This window comes from Coregonus lavaretus (assembly GCF_964263955.1).
Source record: "Coregonus lavaretus genome assembly, contig: HAP1_SCAFFOLD_202, whole genome shotgun sequence".
Lineage (NCBI taxonomy): Eukaryota > Metazoa > Chordata > Actinopteri > Salmoniformes > Salmonidae > Coregonus > Coregonus lavaretus.
In genome coordinates, this window is record NW_028156408.1 from 101,448 (window position 1) to 125,040 (window position 23,593).

The 23,593-nt window shown below is 43.5% G+C and overlaps 1 protein-coding gene across 2 annotated transcripts in view; it reads right to left on the reverse strand.

Annotated features, from left to right (window-relative positions):
• ddr2l (discoidin domain receptor family, member 2, like) overlaps positions 1-23,386 on the reverse strand; it is a 55,003-nt gene extending 31,617 nt beyond the window's left edge. For both annotated transcript variants that reach the window (XM_084200391.1, XM_084200390.1), the window contains exon 1: positions 23,234-23,386. The gene's annotated coding sequence lies outside the window, so the exon portion shown is untranslated. The remainder of the gene's footprint in view (positions 1-23,233) is intronic.
• Positions 23,387-23,593: the final 207 nt, after the last annotated feature.

Consider the following 23,593-nt stretch of genomic DNA (forward strand, 5'->3'; position numbering starts at 1 on the left):
GAGCCATTGGCACAGGCCTTCTTACTTTCCCACTTAGATTGAAGGAAAAAGATGGTTTCAGGGTAAAATGCAATCCCTCATGGAGTGAATAGTGTGATGTATGCTCAGAGTCAACAATAGTCAAAAACGTGCAAAACACTCAGCAATGGCAATCCCACATGTTGACTGACAATAGATGTAGCAGCACAATTATTGTCTTACAATACATGTGAGTATTTGTACACTTAGTATGGTTATGAGTGAATGTGTACATGTTTTAAAGTGGATTGTACGTATATTTATCAGAATGTACTATGAGGGGCTGATTGAGTGTGTTGGTGGGGTGTATACCGGAAATCCTCAAAAGTCCCCACGAGGATAGTAAAACAAGGAACATTATACATCATGGAAATGTCCCACTTCCCCACAAGGACAAAGGCTATTCTACACTTAGGGTTAGGGTTACAATTAGGGTTAGGGGTTAAAGTTAGGTTAGGTTTAGGGGTTAGGGAAAATAGTATTTTGAATGGAAATCAATATTAGGTCCCTACAAGGATGGTAAAACATATGGTGTGTGTGTGAGTGTGTGATCCATCCATATTGTTGTTTTGGGTTGACAAGTTTACAAACCCTGGACATAAACCCCAGGCCCACGCAGAGTTCTTACACAATTCTCCAAAATGAATTCAGACCCCTCCCACCCCCTTCAAGTCTCTGCAGCACATAGCAACTTTTGCTTTTTCAATTTGTTCAGGATCCTTGCATCCTGCCATGTCACCATGCTTTGAAAGTGTAAAGATGAACTCTCTCTCTCTCTCTCTCTCTTTCAACATAGCTCTGGAAAAACCTCAGCTGCACTGAGGGCAGTCTAACTCAGATTGTTTAGAGAGACTAATGGAGAGAGAGAGAAAGAGAGAGAGAGAGAGAGAGAGAGAGAGAGAGAGAGAGAGAGAGAGAGAGAGAGAGAGAGAGAGAGAGAGAGAGAGAGAGAGAGAGAGGGGGGGGGGGCAGATGAACGGTGAGGGATGGAAAGTCAGGAAATGTATGGAAAGAAAGAAAGAGACAAAGAAAGAAAGAGAGAGACAAAGAAAGAGAGAAAGAAAGAAAGAAAGAGATAAGAAAGAGAGAGAGCGATAAAGAGAAATAGAGGAGGGGGACTGGGTGAGGACAGATAGTCACAGCTGGTTTATCTAATCCTTGAATCAAGCCGAGGTCTGTTCAACAAAGAGATTCCTATGTCGTTGTTCATCTTTCTAATGGCCTCCCTTGACATAGCCTTGCTATTGAGAAAGGCCGCCGTAGGCAGACCTGGCTCTCAAGAGAAGACAGGCTATGTGCACACTGCCCACAAAATGAGGTGGAAACTGAGCTGCACTTCCTAACCTCCTGCCAAATGTATGACCATATTAGAGACACATATTTCCCTCAGATTACAGCGATCCACAAAGAATTCGAAAACAAACCCAATTTTGATAAACTCCCTTATCTACTGGGTGAAAAACCACAGTGTGCCATCACAGCTGCAAGATTTGTGACCTGTTGCCACAAGAAAAGGGCAACCAGTGAAGAACAAACACCATTGTAAATACAACCCATATTTATGTTTATTTATTTTCCCATTTGTACTTTAACTATTTGCACATTGTTACAACACTGTATATATACATAATATGACATTTGAAATGTCTTTATTCTTTTGAAACTTCTGAGTGTAATGTTTACTGTTAATATTTATTGTTTATTTCACTTTTGTTTACTATCTACTTCACTTGCTTTGGCAATGTTAACACACGTTTCCCATGCCAATAAAGCCCTTAAATTGAAATTGAATTGAGAGAGAGACAGAGAGAGAGAGAGAGAGAGAGAGAGAGAGAGAGAGTTTCACAGCCAGAGAGCAACCCCCCCCTCTCCAAGCCTCCCATCTCATCTCCCCTAACCCTACCCCAAATTCCAAACTTACGACGCAATTCAGAGATCAAATTCTCCCATACAGGATCGAGCATGTCCTCTTTTTTTTCCAGAGGTGAATGAAAATGAAGTTGACTGAGAACAAAGCACAGAACAGTGTCTACTCCAGAGCCATGTGTTTAGAGAGTTGGGTCATTGAGGTTTCTGCATTATGATGCATTTACATGACACTACGACATTCTATGGCAGCCATGTTAGCGCCCCATTAACATTACATAAGGAATATTTAAATAATGTTATGTTACCGATTGTCTAGAATTAGAACAATATTCAAAATGCTGGCCCAACAATTGATTTGGGGGGTGCTTATATTTGTCCTGTGTACACACTTGTAGGTGTTTCTTGTACAAGTGTGCAGTGGAAATGTGTTTCTTCCATATCCAAACTCCCCCTAAGATACCCGCAGGGACTGGGGTCACAGCCCCTGGAGCAATTGGGGTTGAGTGCCTTGCTCAAGGGCACAGCAACAGATTTTTCACCTTGTTGGCCCAACGCTCGAGGCTACCAGCCACCTCAACATGGCTCTGGTCTACTCTACACTGGCCAAACAAGCGCTAGGCTAAAGTTAGCTAATGCTAACTGACCGTTCGGCTAGCTGGCTGACTGACTGGCCCCAGCAGCAGACTGGCTGGCTGACTGGATGGCTGGCTGTATTTGTATTTATTATGGATCCCCATTAGTTCCTGCCAAGGCAGCAGCTACTCTTCCTGGGGTTTATTATGGATCCCCATTAGTTCCTGCCAAGGCAGCAGCTACTCTTCCTGGGGTTTATTATGGATCCCCATTAGTTCCTGCCAAGGCAGCAGCTACTCTTCCTGGGGTCCAGCGAAATTAAGGCAGTTATACAATTTTAAAAACATTACAATATATTCACAACAGATTTCACAACACATTAAAGTGTGTGCCCTCAGGTCAACTACTCTACTACCACATATCTACAATACAAAATCTATGTGTATGTGTGTGTATAGAGCGTATGTTATCATGTGTGTATGCATGTGTCTGTGCCTGTGTTTGTGTCTCTTCACAGTCCCTGCTGTTCCAGAAGGTGTATTTTATCTGTTTTTTAAAATCTGATTCTACTGCTTGCATGAGTTCCTTGATATGGAATATAGTTCCATGTAGTCATGGCTCTCTGTAGTACTGTGCGCCTCCCATAGTCTATTCTGGACTTGGGGACTGTGAAGAGACCTCTGGTGGCATGTCTTGTGGGGTATGCATGGGTGTCCGTGCTGTGTGCCAGTAGTTCAAACAGACAGCTCGGTGCATTCAACATGTCAATACCTCTCACAAATACAAGTAGTGATGAAGTCGATCTCTCCACTTTGAGCCACGAGAGATTGACTTGCATAATATTAATGTTAGCTCTCTGTGTACATCCAAGGGCCAGCCGTGCTGCCCTGTTCTGAGTCCCCTCTTGTGGCAGCCGACCACACGACTGAACGGTAGTCCAGGTGCACAAAACTAGGGCCTGTAGGACCTGCCTTGTTGATAGTGCGGTTAAGAAGGGAGAGCAGCGCTTTATTATGGACAGACTTCTCCCCATCTTAGCTACTGTTGTATCAATATGTTTTGACCATGACAGTCTACAATCCAGGGTTACTCCAAGCAGTTTAGACACCTCAATTTGCTCAATTTCCACATTATTCATTACAAGATTTAGTTGAGGTTTAGGGTTTAGTGAATGACTTTTCCCAAATACAATGCTTTTACATTTTTTAATATTTAGGATTAACTTATTCCTTGCCACCCATTTTGAAACTAACTGCAGCTCTTTGTTACGTGTTGCAGTAATTTCTGGATGGCAGACTGGCTGGCCTCAGCAGCAGTGACGGACTTCATATTACGCTACACCCCCATGATAAACATTGTACAACGCTAAGTTCTCAGGGGAGGGCTGGATAGCAACCAAAATACAACCCGCACATGCATACACATGTGACGCACACATAGACACGGACAAACATTCTGGTCCTGACAAGATAGGAAAACAAGTCCACACACACACACACACAGAGAGTGAGAGAGAGAGAGAGAGAGAGAGAGAGAGAGAGAGAGAGAGAGAGAGAGAGAGAGAGAGAGAGAGAGAGAGAGACAAACACACAGAGAGAGAGAGAGAGAGACACACACACTTGGTCTAAAACAAAATACATGATGTGACTATACTTTGCTTTTATGTATTTAGTAGATAATCACACTGAAATGAAACACCATCACATTGAAACTGTTACAATGAAACACCATCACAATGAAACTGTGAGTTACAATGAAACACCATCCCATTGAAACTGTGAGTTACAATGAAACACCATCCCATTGAAACTGTGAGTTACAATGAAACACCATCACATTGGAACTGTTACAATGAAACACCATCACATTGAAACAGTGAGTTACAATTAAATACCATCACATTGAAACTGTTACAATGAAACACCATCACATTGAAACGGAATTACAATTAAATACCATCACATTGAAACTGTGAGTTACAATGAAACACCATCCCATTGAAACTGTGAGTTACAATGAAACACCATCACATTGAAACTATGAGTGACAATTAAATGTCAGTGAAGACACTTGCTAGCTTGTCAGAGCATGCTCTGAGTATGCATTCTGGTATTCTGTCTGGCCCCGCAGACTTGCGAATTTTTACCTGTTTAAAGGTCTTACTCACATCGGCTATCGAAAGCGAGATCACACAGCCGCCCGGAACAGCTGGTGCGCTCATGCATGGTTCAGTGTTGCTTGCCTCGAAGCGAGCATAGAAGGCATTTAGTTAGTCTAGTATGCTTGTGTAGCTGGGCAGCTCGATGCTGGGTTTGCCTTTGTAATCAGTGATAGTTTGCAAGCCCAGCCATATCCGTTGAGCGTCAGAGCCGGTGGAGTAGAATTCGATCTTAGTCCTGTATTAACATTTTGCCTGTTTGATGGCTCGTCGGAGGTCGTAGTGGGATTTCTTATAAGCATTCAGATTAGAATCCCGCTCCTTGAAAGCGGCAGCTCTAACCTTAAACTCAGTGCGGATGTTGCCTGTAATCCATGGCTTCTGGTTGGGGCATGTACATACGGTCACTGTGCGGACATCGTCGTCGATGCACTTATTAATGAAGCCGGTGACTGATGTGGTAAACTCCTCAATGTTATCGGATGAATCCTGGAACATATTCCAGTCTGTACCAGTGGGGAACCGTGAGGGCCTTCTAGGCCTTCAGAAAAGGGAAGGCTTTCCACTAGATCTTGGAACACTGCTGCGGGGACAAAAACCATTTCTGAACATCGCTTTGTGCCCGGGGGCATTGTCCAAACTGTTGCCACAAAGTTGGAAGCACAGAATCGTCTAGAATGTCATTGTATTCTGTAGCGTTAAGATTTCCCTTCACTGGAACTAAGGGGCCTGAACCATGAAAAACAGCCCCTGACCATTATTTATCCTCCACCAAACTTTACAGTTGGCACTATGCATTCGGGCAGGTAGCCATCCCCTGGCATCCGCCAAACCCAGATTCGTCCGTCGAACTGCCAGATGGTGAAGCATGATTCATCACCCCAGAGAACGACTCCAGAGTCCAATGGCGGCAAGCTTTACACCACTCCAGCCAACGCTTGGCATTGCGCATGGTGATCTTACGCTTGTGTGTGGCTGCTTGGCCATAGAAACCCATTTCATGAAGCTCCCGACTAACAGATCTTGTGCTGATGTTGCTTCCAGAGGCAGTTTGGATCTCGGTAGTGAGTGTTGCAACTGAGGACAGACGATTTTTACGAGCTATGCGCTTCAGCACTCGGCGGTCCCGTTCTGTGAGCTTGTGTGGCCTACCACTTCGCAGCTGAGCCGTTGTTGCTCCTAGACATTTCCACTTCACAATAACAGCACTTACAGTTGACCGGGGCAGCTCTAGCAGGGCAGAAATTTAACGAACTGACTTGTTGGAAAGGTGCCACGTTGATAATCACTGAGCTCTTCAGTAATGCCATTCTACTGCCAATGTTTGTCTATGGAGATTGCATGGCGGTGTGCTCGATTTTATACACCTGTCAGCAATGGGTGTGGCTGAAATAGCCGAATCCACTAATTTGAAGGGGTCTCCACATACTTTTGTATATATAGTGTATCTCATAAGAGAAAGCATCAGAGCGAGTGAAACAGCGCCCCTCTGTCTCAGTATGTGTAGCCCTTCTATCTGATGCTGTCTGTTCAAAAAGAGTATGATATTGTTGCTGCCCATAGCATTGAATGCAAGGGAAGCCAGCAAGTATTTGTCCTCCCTTGATAAAAAAAAATATACAATAATAGCCAATCAGCTTTGAGCTAAACTGAGGGAGTTCAACTGTGAATGGTCCTGGCGCACCAAAAAAAGTGTCAAGGGAAGCCAGTTTGGATTTGGCTTCAGACCAATCACATCACATCAAAAGCCAAACGTCATTATTGACAGAAAAAAACTTGAATTGTTGCATTTCGTTGTGTTGTTGTCCTCCGGTGGCTAGCTAGCTAGCTAAAATTGGCCCTTTCCCAAATTAGCCATGGATGGAGATAGGGATTTGGACTTGTGGTTTTACTTAATTCTCCATACTGGTCAATGTTTATAACGGCGATTCTGATCCAACCATAAATTCATTCCTTGCCTGAGAGGATGGAAGTTCAATATATAGCTAGATGTAGTAGGCTAATGTTAACTAGCTGGTTAATCGTTGTCCATGAAAGGAAGATAGGCTAGCGAGGAAGTATTTTAGCCAGGTAGCCTAGGACAACAACAACTAAAAGCCTGTACTGTATGACAGAGTGATAGACCGTTTAGGCAACATGAAAGAGGAGGATGGCATTGGTGTTTCTCTACAAGTACGGTGAGTCAACATGTTTCTTCTACTTGCGCGCGCACGCGCACGCACACACACACACACACACACACACACACACACACACACACACACACACACACACACACACACACACACACACACACACACACACACACACACACACACACACACACACACACACACACACACACACACACACACAGAAATCAGTACCATGGACAGCCATATGATATTTAGCTTATGTTGTTTGGACTAAATTTGTTTTTGGAATCATGTAGTTGTCACTGTATCAGACTAAGTAGAGGTGATTTGATGATGTTGAAATGTAGAAGTTGAAATGGTGCTGGAATAGTGGAGGCAGCTCCTGTTTTCTCTGCAACTTGCGGTAACTCTCCGGTGTTCTAAATCTATAGTTGTTTAGTAGTCCGGAAATGTCGTAAACATTAACTTGATTGACCATGCTGTAGGTCATGGAGCTGTTTCTTACATGCAATATGCTTGTGGACTCCACCGGATAGATTTTGCTCTCCAGTTTTGTGATGAAACAAAGGTGTGGTTGAATTTATTCTGTCATTGTGTCTTCTAATTGTCTCGGCCTTTAGGCCTATATATCATAGTCGCAAGGCATATGAACTAACAGGTTATAGAGCAAACAACGCAATTATCACAACACATAGGTTGTAATATGGCTTTTTGGGGGGGGGCTTGGCTTCCACAGTGATTTTAACTAGCACCACTACTGGTCGTTCCATTTGATTTCAATAACTATTTGTCCGCAACCCTTTTGATTTTAACGAAACTTTCCAAACATATTTGCCCATTTTAGAAGTGGTCAGAAAGTTCATTTTTTGGACCTGTCATCCAGTTTTGCTGGAATTTAGCCTGAAAGGATTTGAGAAATATGATTGGTTGACGATAGGCCTATGACATTGGCCTACGTCTCGTCTTGCGCTGCGCAGAATATCAGATCTCAACAACGATTGGAGACGTGTTGAACATCACCAGTAGGCTATCCTGATGATATATATACAGTATATATATATACATACATATATCGTTTTTTTTATAAGCGCATTGTGAGAGACAGGTTGGAATGTCCGACTGAAATATGGGACGAATCAACCTTTCTTTTCTAAATTAGTGGTGTTTGACTTTGTTGATAAAATGCGGGACATGATTGTTTGGTTGCGGGACGCAGGACAAAGGGCCAAAATACGGGACTGTCCCGCACAATCCGGGACCAGTGGTCACCCTACCGCCGGTCCGTTCAACGTCAGCTTAACCCTACCGCCGGTCCGTTCAACGTCAGCTTAACCCTACCGCCGGTCCGTTCAACGTCAGCTTAACCCTACCGCCGGTCCGTTCAACGTCAGCTTAACCCTACCGCCGGTCCGTTCAACGTCAGCTTAACCCTACCGCCGGTCCGTTCAACGTCAGCTTAACCCTACCGCCGGTCCGTTCAACGTCAGCTTAACCCTACCGCCGGTCCGTTCAACGTCAGCTTAACCCTACCACCGGTCCGTTCAACGTCAGCTTAACCCTACCACCGGTCCGTTCAACGTCAGCTTAACCCTACCGCCGGTCCGTTCAACGTCAGCTTAAATGGGTCCGTCTGCTGCATTATCTGTATTATTATGATTCCATGTTCTATTGGAAAGGAGCTCCAAGCTCATCACCGTGCATTTTCACCAGCCTGTGAAGTTCATCATAACTTATTTCATCTGTTGCCTAATAAACTGCATGCTTTTCTGAGTCGTAGTGGGAGGACCACACACCATGTCATCGCGTGACTCCAAGTGTACTTCGATATGATGGTTATTATGTCAATATTAGCGCAGAAAGACGTTTCCACCACCATTTCTCGCATCATTAATTATACCGACACAAAATGATCCCACCATGTCGGCATTTATAAAATTGTTTCAGAAACTTCCTGTTTCCATCACAGCTTTCATGATTATTTTTTCTATATGGTATGACTTTACTCGCATAAAAACTGTGGATGGACATGTGGTTAGCGATGACACTCGGCTGGTCTTGAGTATGTAATGGGTCATGCTACCTAACTGACTGAATTACTGACATGCAATAGAAGGTTTTACTAAATATGTCACCAGTTGGTGTACTGACCAACTTCAGAAGCTAAGTTACTACACCTAACTGTTGACCTTTCTGACACAGCAAGCATGTTGGGGATCAGATTCTGCATAGTAACTAATATCTGCTGTTTCTGTAGCGTGAGGCAGCTTGATGTACAAGTCCACCCCCTGGACAAGACGCTAGTCTATCGCAGGGCCTTACCCCCAATGTCACGATTTACGCCGAGGCTGCCTCCCCTCCTTGTTCGGGCAGGCTTCGGCGCTCGTCGTCACCGGCTTAGTAACCACTGCCGCTCCTATATTCATCATTCCATTTGTCTTGTCTTGTCATTACACACACCTGGTTCTTATCCCCTCGTTAGTCCGTGTATAAGTGTTCCCTCCGCCCCCTTGTCCTTGTGGGTGATTGTTTAATCGTGAGAGTAGTGGAGCTCGGTGGAGCTACTCGTACCATTTGTGTGTAAAGACGGAATAAACTCTGTATCACACCCAATCTATCTCCTTAATGCTGAGTGCCAAGCGTTGAGGCATCGCGTCCCATTTCTAGTCTTTGATATGACTCGACCGGGAAACATCAACCTTCCAATCTCAGTGCGGACACTAACCACAAGGTTCAGTCTCTTGTTGTTGCATTCTCCAGGAGTGTCCTCTACTGAGTTCACCTTGGATTCATGCTGTCAGAGATGATTGACTGGCAGCAAAATACAATGCCAAGTGCAGAACCAATTTCCAACAGGACTACCATTTTGATGATCCCATTGACCCTATAATCAATGACAAATGTAAATAATGATTGACATGTTTAAATGTATCAAAAATGTATTTATCAAAGTATCTGCTTGTTGTGCTGAACACATTATGTTTTTGATTTAATTTGATTTGACCATTTAAAATAATACAACCACCATTGTACTGTGGATACAGTACAATGCCATTAAAATTGTTGAGGATGACACAAAAAAAGTTTTTAAAAAACGTATTTCCATTGTGGTCCTCATGAAAATACATGAAAACAAAATATCCTCTGTAGCTCAGCTGGTAGAGCACGGCGCTTGTAATGCCAAGGTAGTGGGTTCGATCCCCGGGACTACCCATACACAAAAATGTCTGCACGCATGACTGTAAGTCACTTTGGATAAAAGCGTCTGCTAAATGGCATATTATTATATTTATATACACAAGATTATAACATGAAAACAAAATACATCTCCTCAATAGGGAGGAAACCTTAAAAGGAATGAAGTAGATGACCAATTATACTTTCTTTAAGCCTGTGCAGTTTTAAAGCATTTTAAAGCGTTTATCTTAAAATTCCCTAGTGGAGGGGTGGATGTGATATGGTTTGGTACACCATTCCATTCCTCTGCACCAGTGTTAAGGCATTAGCTTTTCCCAGCCATGTTCCTATAGCACAGCGGTCTGTTATTGGCCCGCAACGTTCTGTTCTTGGCAACACTGGCTCTTGTGTGTTGGCAATGAGAGTCTACTGAAATTGGATAGATTGGATAGATAGAATGTGGATCCCCAGCCTGCTGGCTTAAGTGATGTGTTTAAGTGTATTTTTTTGCATTTATGTCCAGGTGACAGATCATGTTAACTATAAACATAAGTTTATAACCATAAAGCATTGTGGGTGAGAGGAGCATATGAAAAAGAGACTAAGCTAATTATGATTGAGATAACACCCTCATCACCTCCTTTTGAGACACTGATGTTCCCGCTGGGACATTTTTAGTTATTCTATTCTATAACATTTTGACAAACTCAAGAAATGGACATGAAAAGATAATTGACTAAAACATCTGTGTAGGCCCTAGTGGTATATTGTAGGGCTATATTGTAGCTTCTGTGAATTTGCATAAAGGAAATGCATTATGTCCAAACATCTTAAAGGTCTCAAACAGTGAAAATCATGTTTTTCATTAAATTGGATGATATTTGGATGAAACCAGTTCAAAGTAGGGTGACCCAAGTATGACAAATGACTGTAGCTGGTACATTTTCTGCATTTATCAAAAGTCCCATCGTAGCCTGATTTCGCATGTGTCCATGTAAACCGGATTACTAGGGAAATCGTTCTTCTTGCAAAGCATGTAAACATTTTAAACAAACTATTATAGTAATCTGACTATCCACAATAATCGTATTATTGTGTGCATGTAACCGTACTCATTGTCACCTTCGGTTCTCAGTTATCATAATAATGTAGTTATCACACCCAAGTCTCATTCTGTCACAAACAGGAAAAAAGTTATTCCACCAACGAAAGAGTGAAGCGTCAGACCATGTGGTCAGTACCTTTTCCCTCCATAAATGGCAGGAAGTAACAGATGTGGGGAGCACACAGGAGAAAACGGACAACTTCTATAACGCCTTGAATCACGCCATTGCAGCTTACTTCCCAAAAGGGGTGTGGTTAGGATGCATACACAGGATAAGGAGTGGATTTCACCTAGAATCAAATAGCTGATCAAAAGCGGACAAAAAGCCTTCAGTGAAAAATACTGGCCTTCATGGAGCACTCTGAGGAACAAAACCCAGAGAGAGATCGAGGCAGCAAGATCAACATTCTACCACACCGAAATCCACAAAAACAAGAGGGAGAATCACATGGTACCATCAAATAAAATCTCTGACCAGCAGTAAAAAGACGGGCTCGACCCAGACAACCATTCTGCCATTGCCAATGCTATAAATGACCAGTTTTCATCTGTCACCACATCATTACTACTGTTGAACCATGGGAAATGCACAGGAGACTACTCTCTGTTCCAACCAGGAAAGCCCCAGGTACTGACCTCATCAGTGGCAGATTCATCAGGGGATTAGCTGTTGAAATATCCACCCCCCCTAACTGACATCTTCAACACCTCCCTGCGTGAAGGAGTGGTTCCACATCAATGGAAGGAGGCAATAGTGGTCCCCCTGCCGAAGAGTAATCCACCAAGCATTGACCAGCTATGGCTCAAGGTGTGTGAAGGTTTTGATGACGAATGGGTAACAGGATATTTACATTTACATTTGAGTCATTTAGCAGCAGGGGCGGTGTGTTCAATAGGGCGATATGGGCGACGCACTGCCAAACGGGAAAAGGAAGGGATTTTTTTTCTAATCAATTATATCACGGCAACAGTAGTTATCAGTGTTCTAATCTGATCTGACTGCCACTAAATGTCCAATCAGGCTAAAGTCGTGCTTCAAATGCCCCCCCCCCCCCCCCTTTTGGGGCGATTTCAGTCAGGTTGAAAATCGCCCAGAAGTCTGTCATAGACTCCCATGTAAAATCTATTTTTTTCAAATTTCAGAGCTTTCAATACAATCTCTATGGGTTTCTGAGGGCTTGCACTTACGCGCTTTCGTCATACGTAACGTAACCATGCACGTAACTAAGAAAATAGCGGGTAGCAGCGTCTCTGTTGCGACCTGCAGTGTGGCGTTATCTTATGTTTTTAATTTGTACACTTAGTGGCGTTATTTTATGTTTTTAATTTGTACACTTAGTTTACAAACATTCTGCCAACCATGGATTTCCAGTGGTGGGTTTTGGACTGATCTTGTTGATCGTGTACATACCCGCTACGAACGGACTAAATAATGAAAACGCTGCTGGCAGCGGAATCCAATACAGCAGAACAAACTTCCCTTACCCACCACCTTGCTGATTAATGCCCAGTCACTGAGGGGGAAAGCGGATGAGTTGTCAGCGAATCTGCGCTTCCAACACGAATATCGGGAGGCCTGTTTGCTGGCATTTACTGAGACTTGGCTGGATGACAGAGTCCCGGACAGAGAAGTGGAGCCGGCCGGCTTCACCCTGGTCAGAGCGGACCGCGATCTGACAGTCACAGGGAAAATCGATCCTGGTAAGAGAGCGACTCTGTACCCCCGACATTGAACTGCTTTCTGTGTCACTGCGACCTTACTATCTGCCCCGTGAGTTCCCCCAATTGTTTGTTACCGTTGTGTACATTCAACCAAAAGCTAATATAACAAAGGCATCAGAGATTATTTATAATCTGTCACAGAAACTGGAATCCATCTCCCCAGATCAGTCAATAAATGCTTCTGGTATTGACTTATATGCTGCCCCTGTCTTCATGTTGTTGCTGGACATATCTTTTTTTAAATGTGTGTAGGTCACCTAAATCATCAGAAAAATTGCCCCCCCTGAGAATTTTTTCAGGAGCCGCCACTGTTTAGCAGACGCTCTTATCCAGAGCGACTTACAGTTAGTGAGTGCATAAATTTTCATACTGGCCCCCCATGGGAATCGAACCCACAACCCTGGCGTTGCAAACGCCATGCTCTACCAACTGAGCTACACAGGATATCCAAAAGAACATCTCCAACCACCCAGTGCCTTGTACAGCAGACACCTGTGGCACCTCCAGCACTGACAGACTACAGCAAGGCATTTGATCTTGTGGATCACACCATTGCAATGAAACACCTTTTGCAATTATTTGACCGACCAGAGATCATGTCATGGATTTGTAACTTCCATTCCAGCAGTAGCCAGGTGACAAGATACCATGAGACTCTATCCCAGGCCCAATAACTCTCCTGTGGCCTCCCCCAGGGCACATGGCTTGGTCCAATTGTATTTGTGGCTCACGTCAATAGTGCATCAGATGGTATCCTATCCAACTCCTGGGCCTTTGTGGATGGCCTGAAGCTCATCGAATCAAGACACATACACTACATGACCAAAAGTATGTGGATACCTGCTCATTGGCATTAATATGGAGTTGGTCCCCCCTTTAATGCTATAGCAGGCTACAAGAGCATTAGTCAGGTTGGGCACTGATGTTGGGCGATTAGGCCTGCCTCGCAGTCTGCATTCCAATTCATCCCAAAGGTGTTCGATGGGGTTGAAGTTAGGGCTCTGTGCAGGCCAGTCAAGTTTTTCCACACCGATCTCGACAAACCATTTCTGTATGGACCTCGCTTTGTGCATGGGGGCATTGTCATGCTGAAACAGGAAAGGGCCTTCCCCAAACTGTTGCCACAAAGTTGGAAGCACAGAATCGTCTAGAATGGCATTGTATGCTGTAGCGTTAAAATCTCCCTTCACTGGAACTAAGGGGCCTAGCCCAAACCATGAAAAACAGCCCCAGATCATTATTCCTTCTCCACCAAACTTTACAGTTGGCACTATGCATTCGGGCAAGTAGCGTTCTCCTGGCATCCGCCTAACCCAGATTTGTCCGTCAGAGTGCCAGGTGGTGAAGTGTGATTCATCACTCCAGAGAATGCATTTCCACTGCTCCAGAGTCCAATGGCGGCGAACTTTACCCCAGCCGACGCTTGGCATTGCGCATGGTGATCTTAGGCTTATGTGCGGCTGCTCGGCCATGGAAACCCATTTCATGAAGCTCCCGACGAACAGTTATTGTGCTGACATTGCTTCCAGAGACAATTTAGACAATTCTTGATACACACAGGAAACTGTTGAGCGTGAAAAACCTAGAAGCGTTGCAGTTCTTGACACAAACTGGTGCGCCTGGCACCTACTACCATACCCCGTTCAAAGGCACTTAAATATGTTGTCTTGCCCATTCACCCTCTGGATGGCACACATACACAATTAATTATGACATAATGGCGCCGGAGAAGATGGCTGCCGTTTTACAGCCCTCTAACCAATTCTACTATTATGTGTGTTTTTTGGCGTCATTTGTAATTTATTCTGTACATAATGTTTCTGCCACCGTCTGTTATGACCAAAAAGAGCTTATGGATATCAGGACAGTGATTACTCACCTCGTATTGGACAAATATTTTTTCTTCAACGAGTCGGACGCAAAGGATATCCTACAGACACAAAGGATATCCTACAGACACCCAACAAAGCCCAAATCCCCGTCATTCGCATGAGAAAGAGACGGAGATATCGTGGACGTAGGTCGGGGTGCCTTGTAAGGATCCGACGGCGAGCAAGTAAACTGCCTCTTCCATCAAGCCTATTAGCCAATCTTCAATCATTTGAAAATAAGGTAGACGACCTAAGATTACGCTTATCCTACCAACGGGAAATTAAAAACTGTAATATCCTATGTTTCACAGAGTCGTGGCTGAACGACGACATTGATAACATACAGCTGGCGGGATATATGATACATCGTCAGGATAGAACGGCTGACTGTCTATATTTGTAAACAACAGCTGGTGCAAAAAATCTAATACTAAGGAAGTCTCAAGGTTTTGCTCGCCTGAGGTAGAGTTTCTCATGATAATCTGTAGACCACACTATTTACCAAGAGAGTTTTCTTCTATATTTTTCGTAGCTGTCTATATACCACCACAAACCAATGCTGGCACTAAGACTGCACTCAATGAGCTGTATAAGGCCATAAGTAAACAGGAAAATGCTCATGCAGAGGCAGCGCTCCTAGTTGCCGGGGACTTTATTGCAGTGAAACTTACATCCGTTCTACCTCATTTCTACCAGCATGTTAAATGTGCAACCAGAGGGAAAAAAACTCTAGACCACCTTTACTCCACACACAGAGACGCATACAAAGCTCTCCCTCGCCCTCCATTTGACAAATCTGACCATAACTCTATCCTCCTGATTCCTGCTTATAAGCAAAAACTAAAGCAGCAAGCATCAGTGACTCGGTTAATAAAAAAGTGGTCAGATGACGCAGATGCTAAGCTACAGGACTGTTTTGCTAGCACAGACTGAAATATGTTCCAGGATTCTTCAGATAGCATTGAGGAGAATGCCACATCAGTCACTGCCTTCATCAAGAAGTGCATTGATGACGTCGTCCCCACAGTGACCGTACGTACATACCCCAACCAGAAGCCATGGATTACAGGCAACATCCGCACTGAGCTAAAGGCTAGAGCTGCCGCTTTCAAGGAGCAGTACTCTAAGCCAGACGCTTATAAGAAATCCCGCTATGCCCTCCGACGAACCATCAAACAGGCAAAGAGTCAATATAGGACTAAGATTGAATCGTACTACACCGGCTCTGATGCTCGTCAGATGTGGCAGGGCTTGAAAATTATTACAGACTACAAAGGGAAGCACAGCTGCGAGCTGCCTAGTGACACAAGCCTACCAGACGAGCTAAATCACTTCTATGCTCGCTTCGAGGCAAGCAACACTGAAGCATGCATGAGAGCACCATCTTGTTCCGGATGACTATGCGATCACGCTCTCCGTAGCCGATGTGAGTAAGACTTTTAAGCAGGTCAACATTCACAAGGCCGCAGGGCCAGACGGATTACCAGGACGTGTACTCCGAGCATGTGCTGACCAACTGGCAAGTGTCTTCACTGACATTTTCAACATGTCCCTGACTGAGTCTGTAATACCAACATGTTTCAAGCAGACCACCATAGTCCCTGTGCCCAAGGACACTAAGATAACCTGCCTAAATGACTACCGACCCGTAGCACTCACGTCTGTAGCCATGAAGTACTTTGAAAGGCTGGTCATGGCTCACATCAACAGCATTATCCCAGAAACCCTAGACCCACTCCAATTTGCATACCGCCCCAACAGATCCACAGATTATGCTATCTCTATTGCACTCCACACTGCCCTTTCCCACCTGGACAAGAGGAACACCTACGTGAGAATGCTATTCATTGACTACAGCTCAGCGTTCAACACCATAGTGCCCTCATAGCTCATCACTAAGCTAAGGATCCTGGGACTAAACACCTCCCTCTGCAACTGGATCCTGGACTTCCTGACTGGCCGCCCCCAGGTGGTAAGGGTAGGTAACAACACATCTGCCAAGCTGATCCTCAACACGGGGGCCCCTCAGGGGTGCGTGCTCAGTCCCCTCCTGTACTCCCTGTTCACCCATGACTGCATGGCCAGGCACGACTCCAACACCTTCATTAAGTTTGCCGACGACACAACAGTGGTAGGCCTGATCACCGACAACGATGAGACAGCCTATAGGGAGGAGGTCAGAGACCTGGCCGTGTGGTGCCAGGATAACAACCTCTCCCTCAACGTGATCAAGACAAAGGAGATGATTGTGGACTACAGGAAAAAAAAGAGGACTGAGCACGCCCCCATTCTTATCGACGGGGCTGTAGTGGAACAAGTTGAGAGCTTCAAGTTCCTTGGTGTCCACATCACCAACGAACTATCATGGTCCAAACACACCAAGACAGTCGTGAAGAGGGCACGACAAAGCCTATTCCCCCTCAGGAGACTGAAAAGATTTGGCATGGGTCCTCAGATCCTCTACAGAGGTTCTACAGCTGCACCATCGAGAGCATCCTGACTGGTTGCATCACCGCCTGGTATGGCAACTGCTCAGCCTCCGACCGCAAGGCACTAAAGAGGGTAGTGCGTACGGCCCAGTACATCACTGGGGCCAAGCTTCCTGCCATCCAGGACCTCTATACCAGGCAGTGTCAGAGGAAGGCCCACAAAATTGTCAAAGACTCCAGGCACCCTAGTCATAGACTGTTCTCTCTGCTACCGCACGGCAAGCGGTACCGGAGCGCCAAGTCTAGGTCCAAAAGGCTTCTTAACAGCTTCTACCCCCAAGCCATAAGACTCCTGAACAGCTAATCATGGCTACCCGGACAATTTGCACTGCCCCCCCACCCCGTCCCCCTTTTTTACTCTGCTGCTACTCTGTTTATTATTTATGCATAGTCACTTTAACTTTACCCACATGTACATATTACCTCAATTACCTCGACTAGCCGGTGCCCCCGCACATTGACTCTGCACCGGTACCCCCCTGTATATAGCCTCCCTACTGTTATTGTATTTTACTGCTGCTCATTTAGTTATTTGCTTAAATTTTTTTTGCTGAACACTTGTTTTTGTTTCTTTGCATTGTTGGTTAAGGGCTTGTAATTAAGTATTTACATTTACATCATTTAGCAGACGTTCTTATCCAGAGCGACTTACAAATTGGTGCATTCAACTTATGATAGCCAGTGGGACAACCACTTTTCTTTTTTTCCCTTTTCTTTTTTAATGGGGGGTGGGGGAAGAAGGATTACTTTATACTATTCCAGGTATTCCTTAAAGAGGTAGGGTTTCATGTGTAACCTGTTGTATTCGGCGCATGTGGCAAATAAAATTTGATTTGATATCTCAATTGTCTCAAGGCTTAAAACCTGTCTCTTCCCCTTAATCTACACTGATTGAAGTGGATTTAACAAGTCACACCAATAAGGATCATAGCTTTCACCTGGACTCACCTGGTCAGTCTGTCATGGAAAGTTCATAATGTTTTGTACACTCAGTGCATATACAGCGCCTTCAAAAAGTATTAACACCCCTTGATGTATTCCAATTTTTTGTGTGTTACAGCCTGAATTCAAAATTGATTAAATAGATTTTCTCACCCATCTACACACAATACCCCATAATGACAAAGTGAAAACATGTTTTTAGAAATGTTTGCAAATTATTCATAATAAATACAGAAATATGTCATTTAAATAAGTATTCACACCCCTGATGCAATACTTGGTAGAAGCACCTTTGGCAGCGATTACAGCTGTGAGTCTTTCTGGGTAAGTCTCTAAACTTTCCACACCTGGATTATGCAACATTTACCCATTATAATTTTCAGAATTCTTCAAGCTCTGTCAAATTGGTTGTTGATCAATAACCATTTTCAGGTCTTGCCATAGAGTTTCAAGCAGATTTAAGTCAAAACTGTAACTCGGCCACTCAGGAACATTCACTGTCTTCTTAGTAAGCAACACCCGTGTAGATTTGGCCTTGTGTTTTAGGTTATTTACTCTGTAACTGTTTTAAAGTCACCATTGGCCACATGGTGAAATCCCTGAGCGGTTTCCTTTCTCTCCGGCAACTGAGTTAGGAAGGATGCCTGTATCTTGTAGCGACTGGGTGTATTGATACCATCCAAAGTGTAACTAATAACTTCACCATGCTCAAAGGGATATCCAATGTAGATTTGTGATTTTTCTGTTAGCATGGAAATAACTGTGAATTAGCAGGGAGCTAATGTGACCATTACAATTAGAGCATGCTAGCTAACTCGCTCTTCCAGCAATAACATACAAATCACATCCCAGGATGCCCCCAATATCTAACGGGTACCGTACACATACAGTTGAAGTCGGAAGTTTACATACACCTTAACCAAATACATTTAAACTCAGTCATTCACAATTCCTGACATTTAATCCTAGTAAAAATTCCCTGTCTTAGGTCAGTTAGGATCACCACTTTATTTTAAGAATGTGAAATGTCAGAATAATAGTAGAGAAAATGATTTATTTCAGCTTTTATTTCATTCATCACATTCCCAGTGGGTCAGAAGTTTACATACACTCAATTAGTATTTGGTAGCATTGCCTTTAAATTGTTTAACTTGGGTCAAACATTGCGGGTAGCCTTCCACAAGCTTCCCACAATAAGTTGGGTGAATTTTGGCCCATTCCTCCTGACAGAGCTGGTGTAACTGAGTCAGGTTTGTAGGCCTCCTTGCTCGCGCACACTTTTTCAGTTCTGCCCACAAATGTTCTATAGGATTGAGGTCAGGGCTTTGTGATGGCCACTCCAATACCTTGACTTTGTTGTCCTTAAGCCATTTTGCCACAACTTTGGAAGTATGCTTGGGGTCATTGTCCATTTGGAAGACCCATTTGCGACCAAGCTTTAACTTCCTGACTGATGTCTTGAGATGTTGCTTCAATATATCCACATAATTTTCCTTCCTCATGATGCCATCTATTTTATGAAGTGCACCAGTCCCTCCTGCAGCAAAGCACCCCCAAAGCATGATGCTGCCACCCCCGTGCTTCAAGGTTGGGATGGTGTTCTTCGGCTTGCAAGCAACCCCCTTTTTCCTCCAAACATAACAATGGTCATTATGGCCAAACAGTTCTATTTTTGTTTCATCAGACCAGAGGACATTTCTCCAAAAAGTACGATCTTTGTCCCCATGTGCAGTTGCAAACTGGAGTCTGGCTTTTTTATGGCGGTTTTGGAGCAGTGGCTTCTTCCTTGCTGAGCGGCCTTTCAGGTTATGTCGATATAGGACTCGTTTTACTGTGGATATAGATACTTTTGTACCGGTTTCCTCCAGCATCTTCACAAGGTCCTTTGCTGTTGTTCTGTGATTGATTTGCACTTTTCGCACCAAAGTACGTTCATCTCTAGGAGACAGAACGCGTCTCCTTCCTGAGCGGTATGACGGCTGCGTGGTCCCATGGTGTTTATACTTGTGTACTATTGTTTGTACAGATGAACGTGGTACCTTCAGGTGTTTGGAAATTGCTCCCAAGGATGAACCAGACTTGTGGTGGTCTACACATTGTTTTCTGAGGTCTTGGCTGATTTCTTTTGATTTTTCCATGATGTCAAGCAAAGAGGCACTGACTTTGAAGGTAGGCCTTGAAATACATCCACAGGTACACCTCCAATTGACTCAAATTATGTCAATTAGCCTATCAGAAGCTTCTAAAGCCATGACATAATTTTCTGGAATTTTCCAAGCTGTTTAAAGGCACAGTCAACATAGTGTATGTAAACTTTTGACCCACTGGAATTGTGATACAGTGAATTATAAGTGTAATAATCTGTCTGTAAACAATTGTTGGAAAAATTACTTGTGTCATGGACAAAGTAGATGTCCTAACCGACTTGCCAAAACTATAGTTTGTTAACAAGAAATTTGTGGAGTGGTTGAAAAACGAGTTTTAATAACTCCAACCTAAGTGTATGTAAACTTCTGACTTCAACTGTATACAGTGCCTTCAGAAAGTATTCAGACCCCTTGACTTTTTCCACATTTTGTTAGGTTACAGCCTTATTCTAAAATGGAATAAATTGTTTTTTCCCTCATCAGTCTACACACAATACCCCATAATGACAAAGCAAAAACTGGTTTGTAGAAATATTGCCAAATGTATAAAAATTTTACAACTGAAATATAACATTTACATAAGTATTTAGACCCTTTACTCAATGATTTGTTGAAGCATCTTTGGCAGCGATTAAAGCCTTGAGTCTTCTTGGGTATGACGCTACAAGCTTGGCACACCTGCATTTGGGGAGTTTCTCCCATTCTTCTCTGTAGATCCTCTCGAGCTCTGTCAGGTTGGATAGGGAGCGTCGCTGCACAGCTATTTTCAGGTCTCTCCAGAGATGTTCGATCGGGTTCAAGTCCGGGTTCTGGCTGGGCCACTCAAGGACATTCAGAATTGTCTTGGCTGTGTGCTTAGGGTCGTTGTCCTGTTGGAAGGTGAACCTTCTCCCCAGTCTGAGGTACTGAGTGCTCTGGAGCAGGTTTTCATCAAGGATCTCTCTGTACTTTGCTCCGTTCATCTTTCCCTCGATCCTGACTAGTCTCCCAGTCCCTGCTGCTGAAAAAAAAAAACACAGCATGATGCTGCCACCATCATGCTTCACCGTAGGGATGGTGCCAGGTTTCCTCCAGACGTGATGCTTGGCATTCAGGCCGTAACGTAACAAAATTTGGAAAAAGTCAAGGGGTCTGAATACTTTCCGAATGCACTGTATATATACACATCATTTTTACTCATATTCCAATAGCTGCCCTTCTCTGCGAGGCATTGCAAAACCTCCCTGGTCTTTGTGGTTGAATCTGTGTTTGAAATTCACTGTTCAACTGAGGGACCTTATAGATAATTGTATGTATGGGGTACAGAGATGAGGTAGTCATTCAAAAATCATGTTAAACACTATTATTGCACACAGAGTGAATCCATGCAACTTATTATGTGACTTGTTAAGCACATTTTTACTCCTGAACTTATTTAGGCTTGCCATACTTATTGACTCAAGACATTTCAGCTTTTCATTTTTAATTAATTTGTAAAAATTTCAAAAAACATGATTCCACTTTGACATTATGGGTTGTTGTGTCTAGGCCAGTGACAAAAATCTCAATTTAATCCATTTTAAATTCAGTCTGTAACACAAAATAATGAGGAAAAAGTCAAGGGCTGTGAATATTTTCTGAAGGCACTGAAATATATAATATTTACATTTTAGCAGATGCTCTTATCCAGAGCGACTTACACTTAGTAAGTGCATACATTATTTTTTTATTTTTTTCATACTGGCCCCCCGTGGGAATCGAACCCACAACCCTGGCGTTGCAAACACCATGCTCTACCAACTGAGCTACATCCCTGGACAACTTGTGCGCCACCCCATAGGTGAGCCTGGATTCGAACCAGGATCTCTAGTGGCCCAGCTAGCACTGCAATGCAGTGCCTTAGACCACTGCGCCACTCAGGAGACATATATATATATAATACTGAGTGAGAAAAGGTACAATTAGGTACAATTAAATATTATGGATGATGTTTTGTCATTCAAAGGCTATTTATACTTGGAAAATAGGATGAAATTGTGGGATCTTTAAGACAGTGCCATAAAGTTAAAACAATACTCAGAGGAATTTAAGAAATATGTTGTCTTTATCAGTTGGCCACCAACAGTCCTAATATAACGCCAATATTCAGGGGCGGCCTGGAACCAGAAATTGGCACTTTTATTTTCTTCAAGGCCCCAACACTGGCCCATTTTATTATTTGAGGCCCCCAATATTTGCCATTTCATTTTGCGCAAAAAAAAACACAAAGTTAGACAGTCCCACTATGCAAAAAATTGTTTGTTTGGCAAGCCAAAGGCCTTCAGTTTGGAGACATGTTGGTTATAACCATGAATAACACACGCACCACAGTTAGAATAATATTACTTCTATGATTTCAGGTATTTTATTGTCAGTGGCCTTGTCTCTGTGATCCCGTAATTGCATACCAGTCTACTCTTCAAAAGCAGTCTGCGAAAACTTTCAAATAACCAAAAGAAAGTGCCTACTTAACCAAGTTCATAGCATTTGGATAAGCAAACATAAGACAAAACTACACCAGGGTTCCCCAACTGGCCCACGGGTGATTTTGTTCAGCCCCCCAAGTTTTTTTGAAGTTGACATAAAACACCGTAAAAACACCAGCAAATCAGCTCCAAGGGATTTTAATTTAGGAAATCTGTTCCAAAGTATTCCCACGCACAATAGAGAGATATATGTGATCGTATACAAAGGTTTGAAATGCTTATGTTTGGGCGGTTAACCCCCCCCCCCCCCCAAAAAAAGACAAAAGGCATTATAGGCCTAAACTAATATAATATATGTTCGATACCCTTATATCTCTGTTGTCATAATCAATAACTTAATCAATAGTTAGTCTACAACAGTGAGTTTTAACGTTTGGGACGTCCTAGGACGAACGTAAACATTTCTCACTCCGAGTTCGTTTCTTAATCGCAACAAAGACTCCAACATAAACAGCCATGGGATAACGTTTGTCTGTTCCTGGCAAATTCAGCTTGTTTCTTTGCACGGACAACATGATCAATTTACCTGATTTGAGTTATTCACGGGATCCCGACAACAGCCTTTCTCAGTTCGACTGGCCTTCGGACACGCTTGGTGATTAAAATTTCCGAATCATTATCGCAAAAAAGTGGATGATTCTCGGTGTATTACAATGCATCTGAGGATCTGCACACTCAAGAAAAAAGTTTCAATGTAATTTTTACCTCACATCCCGCTTCCGGCCCATAGAGGGAGAAGGAGGTGCAACCATGAGCGCAAGATGGGCTCATGCGTACCGTCCCGATTTGGGACGTTTTTGTAGGCTATATGACTCCCGTTCCGTTGGGCACCGGAGCATTTTAAGGTAAATTAATGTGATAAGTTTAGGCCTAACCTAAGCCAATA